Consider the following 8,736-nt stretch of genomic DNA (forward strand, 5'->3'; position numbering starts at 1 on the left):
GTCTAAGAGCATCCACTTACTTGCTTTCCTTACAGTGTGATTGTGTTTCCAAAACCTTTCTCCTACTATGATCTGTGTTTTTCACAGGAAAATGGGTGGGTTTAGCACAGGAGATGTGTTTACACCCAACTGTAAAGAACTATCCAAGTTCTGTCCTTTGTTGCTAATTTTAGGCATATATTGATCATGTTAAGACTGAAATCTTTTGTTGGTTTGACTAAACCTTCAATTTTTACTGGCATTAAACATCTCAGTTTCTCATAAAAGTCTTGTACATTGTCCTCTTGAAGCATTCAAATGTATTGCAAAGAATCTAAAACTTTGAAATCCAGGTGATTTTATTCTCCCATCTTAACATTCAGATATTCTTACCTCTCATTTCATTAGATTGCCCTGGGTCATTTTTTTACAAAATGACACAGTAATCAAAGAATAGGAAGACTCCAAGAAAGTAATTGTGATGTCTGAGCCTAAGCTATAATCCTATTAAAGACATCATGGGAAGAAGCTATTATCAGTTTAGCATTTCTGGCTTAATCAAAAATTTAATATAATTCATTGCAACATGGGGATTGCATGCATTTCATTGTAAGATATATTACAATGTGTTCAATATTGTTATTATATGTTAGTACAAATACAGACTCAAATGAAAAAGTAAATATACAGTAGTGGTTTGGGCTGGCTACAGGTACCCTTGTCATTGATAAACTGCAGCTAACATGTGGGTTATACATACAGGATCTAGAAAGGCCAACTTTAGGGATGGTTTACCACAGCTTCAATTTATGATGGGCATAATGAGGCTAACAGAAGAGCAAACTGGAGTGCCAAAACTCTGTCACGGTGCAGGGGGTTAGAAGGGAGAGAAGGGAAATGAAGCTGAGGGACCTGAAACATAGCTGTGATCCACAAAATGTGACAGTAACCGCAGGACTCCTGACTCATCTGGGGTGAAGTGTAGTTATACTAACCAACAAGCCAAGACACACTGTGATGTTCTATAATGAGACTGAGAAGTACTGGGTTATGGGCAAGCTTATAAAGAGAAGAGTAGGTAGAGACAGAGAGAGATGATGATGAGGAGATTAAGAAAGATAACTCTCAACCTAAAAAGACATTTGTGAATGGTGCAAGTATAGCATCAGTGTTCCCAGCCACCTTAACCATAAAAAAGTTCAATTGAAAATGACCTGTGCCACAGCAGTGTTCTACAGTTACACCTTCAGTGTATCAGGAGGAGGCAACACAGGGTCATTATGGAAGGAAAGCTTGTCACCTCTTACTTTGGATGGCATATCTTTCATTTGAAAAATATACACTCTAGAGGTGAATTTTCAGTGTACTTACCTCTACGAAGATAAAGCAGGGGAAAATTGAGTTGCTTCTAAACTCCTGGTCTTCGTGATTCGGGAACATTTTCCTGTTGGTATAAAAGAAAGAATACAGAAACTTAAATCCAGTTTGGTCATGGCTTCATGCTCTGTGGAAGCTCAATAAATTCTCATTATAAAGCTAACTTTGTCTTACCAGGAACTGACATCATACATCTAGAGTTAATGCCTGCAGGGTCAGAACATTAATATCTTCTGCTTGCCTTGAATTCAACATCCACAAGGATGCTTCCTTTTGAAATATGACCCCTGACATGTCAGATCATCAACTATTTCCACTTGCAACTATGTCCAGCAAGATAACTGACATTTGACTGCACCTATTATGAGATGGGTGGGAGTCTGGTGAACACCTGTACCCCCAGTACCTGACTTACCAAGTCTTCACCACAACTAGCATGTTCTTAGAGGGCTTCTCACCAGCAAACCTGTCAACACTCCCACTACAGGTTGCAGTAATTTGAGAGAAAGTAATTATGCATAGAAAAGCTTAAATAGAAGAAAGATTGCTTCACAACTACACAACTTTTACTTATATGAGAAATAGTGTCACCAAACATCATTTTCCCACTATATGTTTGTTTTAAAGGTTTTCAGTGATTTGTTCTATGATATAGTTACTATGAATGCACAACACTGTTGTAATAATATTTGACATCTTAAAATTTTACATTTACTGTGATGGTAGCTACAATAAATGAACAAACCTATAACATAAAATTTTAAAAAGAAGGTAGGAATTTCTTTAAGTCCTTTGCACACAAGAGGTGAGGTTTCTTATGCCTGCCTGAGTCTTGGCTTTGCCAATCACTCTTGGACTTTGTATTTGTAACTTAGCTTCACGATTCACATTTTTTCATATATATGTATATATGTATACACATATATATTATTAACAATATATTGTTATAATATATTATTATATTATATATTAACAATATTATGATGTTTAATCTTGATTGTCCACTTGATGAGGCTAAAAATCACCTAGGAGATAAATCTCTGGGTGTGTGAGGGCATTTTCTGAGTTCTAACTTCCAGAGTGGAAGACCCACTCCGAGAACAGCAGAGCCATTCCAAAGACTAGCCATCCTGGATTGAAAAACAATGAGTAAGCAAGATAGACACCAACACTGACTTCTCTGCTGTTTGACTATAGATGCACAGTGACTAGGCATCTCATGTTTTCATTGTCACACCTTCCCTGCCATGAAGTATAAACAACCAATTCATACTCCCATTGTCAGGTCTTCATCACCACGCAGTGTGAACAACCACCTCATACCCCCAATCCCTTTCCTTCATTGCCATGCCGTGTGACCAGACATCTCATACTCCCACTATAAGACTTTCATCACCATACAGTATGATCTGTTGCCATGACAACATTGCCATGGTGAATTGTACTCTCAAACTGTGAGCCAAACCACTCAACTACTTCTTTAAGTTCTTTTTGTCACATATTTGGTCATAGCAATGAGATAAATGACTAATGGATATCTACCAAATTAACAAATTTTGGGATTCAAACAAACTGTTATGTCTGAGCTTTAAAAATATCAACTCAAGCAGACTGAAGGTATGGGACATGATAATCCAGACGTCAAACCTCAGTGAAAGAGATGCATTGTATCACTTTGTCTACTAAAATTATGTTTGAGACCTCCATGTTAGGAAAACGGACACTCTATTTCCTAGTTATTATGGTATAGGTAGTGTATCCTTCAAAGTCATATGTTGACATTTTAAACTCCACTGTATTTGACTCTCCAAACTTGGAAAGAAAGCCTTCAGTGGCAATTAAGGTGAAATGAAGTCATTATAATTGTATATCCTAATCTGGCCATCTAGTGTCCTTATGTGAAGAAATTAGACACAGATTCATATTAAGAAGACTGTGGAAGCTAACTGCCCTTAGTCAATAAGATAGTTTTTGGAAGAAATCATTTCTACAGACACTTTTGCCTCTGACATCTGGCTCTAGAATGGTGAGTGGAGTTGGGGTGGGAGGGAATTTTCTGTTCTTTCAGACATCCAATCATTAGGACTTTGTTATGGCAGCCTTTACAAACTAATACTCTAGGAAGTACCTATCAAGGTATGAGAATGTTAAATTTTGAATTTTTTCATCATTTAATTGTGTGGATTCGGAAATAGCTAGCAAATGGGTAAAAGTGTTTGAAAGAAAAGATTAGTGAAGTGAGGTCTTGCAAACCATTAATGGCCACATAATTTTGGCAAAGTTTTCCCATGTTATAATTGGATTTTTCCTCCCTCTACTCAAGGGAAATTTAATTTTTTTTGCATGGGAAGTAATATACATAGAAAAACTACTTAATTTGCCTATGGCTTTACTGTGATAAATTTAAATTCTAGTCATTTTCATTATGAACACAAATGTTACTATTAATCTCAAAAAAACATAATTATGAGGGCAAAGCTGGCACTTTTTCTATCCCTCAAAAAACAATAATACATCCCATTTGAAATGACTTAAAGAACACCAGAAATTTAGCTTAATTTCATCACATCCTTAGTACAAAAAATAATAATCATCTTAATAATAGTCATAATAATAATAACAATAATAGAGACTGGACATTATTACTATTTTTGCAATGATATTATGCTCTTAAAAGTGGACATTAGCAAAAAGGATTTTCAAAGAGAAATTCATATAATTGTATTGTATAAATGCTATACTGTTATTGCCAAAGATTCCTACAATTTTCTACATTTTAATAGTATTGAACATTTAGTACCCTATTCTATACTAATTTATTTCCATTCATTGTTCCTCTGTGCCTCAAATATTCCATAAACATGAGCAAGGAGCCCATTTGAAAACAACCATGCTGGCTATTGATTGTAGCTTCTATTGAAAAATTTCTGAAATTTTCTAAAGCTCCAATAACCTTATATGCTCTAGAGTACTTCCATAATGGGCTATGTACAGTACATACTGTTTTTCAGTCCACATTAATTTAACTGAGTGTTTATATATGGAGAGAGAGAGTGAGAGAGAGAGAGAGAGAGAGAGAGAGAGAGAGAGAGAGAGAGAGAGAGAGAGAGAGAGAGAGAGAGAAAGACCTAAAAAACTCTCATCCTGAATTTTAAATCATGGAGTTTCTGGGGGTTCTAAATGTCCCAGCTCTCCACAAGGACAGGAAGAATCTTATAGAACACTCTCAGTTTCATAATGAATCATTTAAAGAAAAAGACGCATTCAAACTGACTGTCCTGGGAAAAACCAATTACATTATTATTACTCTATCAATTTGAAAACAGAAATGCTTTATTTAGGAATTTTTCCAGCTGTCATATTTGATGACTAAAACCTCAGTAACATTAACCAAAGAACTGCAAATCTCACTCTAGTAGAGACCATGTGCCATGGTCTAACAGTTGGGTTCCCTGTCCTCTCCAAATTCCTCTCCTCTGTAGTATAAGATGTCCATTCACTGTTTGCATTTGGAGGAAGGGAAGAGGAAAACGGTTGGTAGGAGAATATATCCTCCCCTTTTAAGGAAATGTACACATCTTCCCAGATTTGCTAGAACATACTCAAGAGGTCAGAGCTAGTTCTGCGGGAAGCTGGAAATGTGCCCCCACTGGATCTTCTATTTACAGATGGAAGTCTAGGAGATGACTAATCTCAACTGCTTAGAAGGAATAGACAGGTTTGTTTTTCTTCCACAAACCTTAACCCAGACGTTGGAAATTCAGCAAGCACCATCTTTGGGCTCCCTGTGATTTCAGCATCTGAGGGTGGTCTGTGGTTACCAGCAGTGCACACGGTGGGGGGGGGGGGGTTCGCTGTGAGTCAGAACTTCTGCACTTTCAGACTGATGGCCACACAGAGGCTGACACAGCATTTTTTGTTGATGGCAACATAAATTGTGACATTAGCTTAGATTAGATCACTTTGCAAAGAAAAAAAAAGCTGCTGCGGGTTGTTATGGATCACTTTTAGCTTTCTGTGGCCCTAACCCAAACTAGCCCCAATTTTTATGGCAATGTGTTCCTTACATCTTTGCAAATTTAGTGTAATCAATCTAGCTCAAATTCTTGTCATTCAAGGAAAAATGGCTTCTGCTTACTTAATCTGAATATACTTAAGTCTGTGTATAAGTGTCAAGAAGAAAGTAAACAATACAGCCTAACTTACTCTCCAAAATGGCCACCATGCCTTATTTTAAGCATACTTTATTAGACAACTACAATGTCACCTAGAACTCTAAAGGAAACTTAGTGTCCAATGATATGGGCACTTCTAAACATGGGGCACAGGCTTCCTTTCTCCTCTCTTTTTTTTTAAAGTGTCCTATCACACTCTCCCCTAACTTGTAGTTACCTGTCGCTTTGATTTGGGAACACTTAAAGTTTCTATGATTTTGCTTCTTTATTTCTTCTTTTTTATTTAGGTTAGAAACAATCTTGTTTCACATGTCAATCCCAGCTTGCTTTTCCTCCCCTCCTCCCCCAGTCCCCCACACAATCTCCAGTCTGTTGGGGAAGTCTTTTGTCAATAAAGCACTGTTGAGCCAATAGGAATCTAGATAGGTGGGACTAGGAGTCCAGGAGGATTCTGGGAAGGAGAAACACAGAAGAGTTCTACATGTAACACCATGGGGTAGGAAGCCCGGAACTATTCTCCGGTAAGAAACATACTTAGATTAACAATTAGGGGGTGATTACTTAAAGCAGAGCTAGCCAGTAAGAAACAAACAAGGCCAACAGCTTCATAATTATTATAGCCTCCTGTGTGTTTATTTGGGACTGATGCGGCTCTAGAACCAGGCTGGCGGGAAGGCTCCTCTCAAGGAAAAGGTTTCCCTTTACACCAGTCTGATCCCCAAGGAGGGTGAGGCACTCCATGGTGGATCTCCAGTTACTGTCATTTCATTGAGGGCAGGGCCTAGGCCCTCCCCCCAAGAGTCCCGGCTGAGAGAGCTTCCCATATTGTGGCATGGGCACTCAAAGTCTATTTGTATGCCAGAGATAAATACTACCCAAGGCCCCAAAGATTATCTAGGCCTCCTCACTGACACCCACATACAGAAGGTCTGGGTAAGTCCCATGCTTTCCACACAGCCATCAATCTTGAGTCCAAGAGCTCCCCCTTGTTCAGATCAGCTGTTTCTGTGGGTTAAACCAGCCCAGTCTTAACTGCTTTGCCCATCAGTTCTCTCTTTCTGACACTGGATTCCAGGAGTTTAGTTCAGTGTTTGCCTGTGGGTATCTGCCTCTGCTTTCATCAGTCACTGGATGAAGGGTCTGTTTCCTAGACTCTCTGGCAGTGGAATTGTATTCTGGCAATCCCCTGATTCATGTCTAAAATCCATAAATGAGTGAGTACATACCATATTTCTCGTTTTGTGACAGTGTTACGTCACTCAGTATGGTTTCTTCTAGTGCCTTCCATTTGCCTGCAAATTTCAAGATTCCATTATTTTTTCTGCTAAATAATACTCCATTGTGTAAATGGACCACATTTTCTCTATCTGCTCTTCCGTTGAGGGGCATCCAAGTTGCTTCCAGGTTCTGGTTATTACAAATAATGCTGCTATGAACGTAGTGGAACATTCTTGTTGTATGAATGTGCATCTTTTGGGTATATGCCTAAGAATGGAATAGCTGGGTCTTGTGGTAGACTGATTCCCATTTTCCTGAGGAATCTCCATACTGATTTCCAAAGTGGCTGTACAAGTCAGCACTCCCACCAGCAGTGTAGGACTGTTCCCCTTTCTCCACATCCTCTCCAGCATAAAATGTCCTTGGAGTTTTTGATTTTAGCCATTCTGACAGGAGTGAGATGGTATCTCAGAGGTTTTTTTTTTATTTGAATTTCCCGGATGGCTAGGGATGTTGAGCACTTTCTCAAGTGTCTCTCAGCCATTTTAGTCACCTTTATTGAGAATTCTCTATTTAGTTTTGTACCCCATTTTTTGATTGGATCCCAATTCTTCTCAAAATATTCCATGCAATAGAAGCAGAAGGGTCTTTGCCAAACTCTTTCTATGAGGCTTGAATAACCTTGATACCTAACCCACACAAAGGCACAACTAAGAAAGAGAACTTCAGACCAATATCCTCATGAACACTGATGCAAAAACACTCAATAAAATACTGGCAAATCAGATCCAAGAACACATCAGAAACTCATCCACCATGATCAAGTAGGCTTCAGCCCAGGCCTGAAGGATTGGTTCAACGTACAAAAATCCATCAATGTAATCCACCATATAAACACGCTGAGAAACAAAAATCACATGATCATCTCACTGGATGTTGAAAAAGCCTTTGACAAAATCTAACACCCTTTCATGATAAAGGTCTTGGAGAGATCAGGGATAACAGAAACTTATCTCAACATAATAAAAGCTATATACAGCAAACCAACAGCCAACATTAAACTAAATAGACAGAAACTTAATGCAATTCCTCTAAGATCAGGAGCAAGACAAGGCTATACTTTTCAATATTGTACTTGAAGTTCCAGATAGAGCAATACGAAAACAAAAGGAGATCAAGGGAATACAAATCAGAAAGGAAGAGGTCAGACTTTCACTATTAGCAGATGATATGATAGTTTACATAAGTGACCCAAAGAACTACACCAGGGAACTTCTGCAGCTGATAAATACTTTAAGCAAAGTGGCAGGATACAAGACCAACTCAAGAAAATCAGTAGCCCTACTATATACAGATGATAAAAGGGCTGAGAAAGAAATCAGAGAAACATTGCCCTTTATAATAGCCACAAACAACATAAAATACCTTGGGGTAACGCTAACCAAACAAGTGAAAGACCTGTATAGCAAGAACTTTGAGTCTTTAAAGAAAGAAATCAAAGAAGACACCAGAAGGTGGAAAGATCTCCCATGCTCTTGGATACATAGGATCAACATAGTAAAAATGGCAATCTTACCGAAAGCAATATACAGTTTTAACGCAATCCCCATTAAAATCCCAGCACAATTCTTCAGAGACCTTGAAAGAAAAATAATCAACTTTGTATGGAAAAACAAAAGACTCAGGATAGCCAAAACAACCTTATTCAACAAAGCAACACCTGGAGGCATCACCATCCCTGACTTCAATCTCTATTATAGAGCTGTAGTCCTGAAAACAGCTTGGTATTGGTACAAAAATAAACAGGTAAACAAATGGAATCGAATTGAACACCCTGATATTAACCCATACAAGTATGATCATCTGATTTTTGACAAAGAATCTAAAAATATACAATGGAAAAAAGAAAGCATCTTCAACAAATGGTTCTGGCATAACTGGATACTGGCATGTAAAAGAATGCGGATAGATCCATGTCTATCACCAT

This window comes from Mesocricetus auratus, unplaced genomic scaffold (assembly GCF_017639785.1).
Source record: "Mesocricetus auratus isolate SY011 unplaced genomic scaffold, BCM_Maur_2.0 Super-Scaffold_100009, whole genome shotgun sequence".
NCBI lineage: Eukaryota > Metazoa > Chordata > Mammalia > Rodentia > Cricetidae > Mesocricetus > Mesocricetus auratus.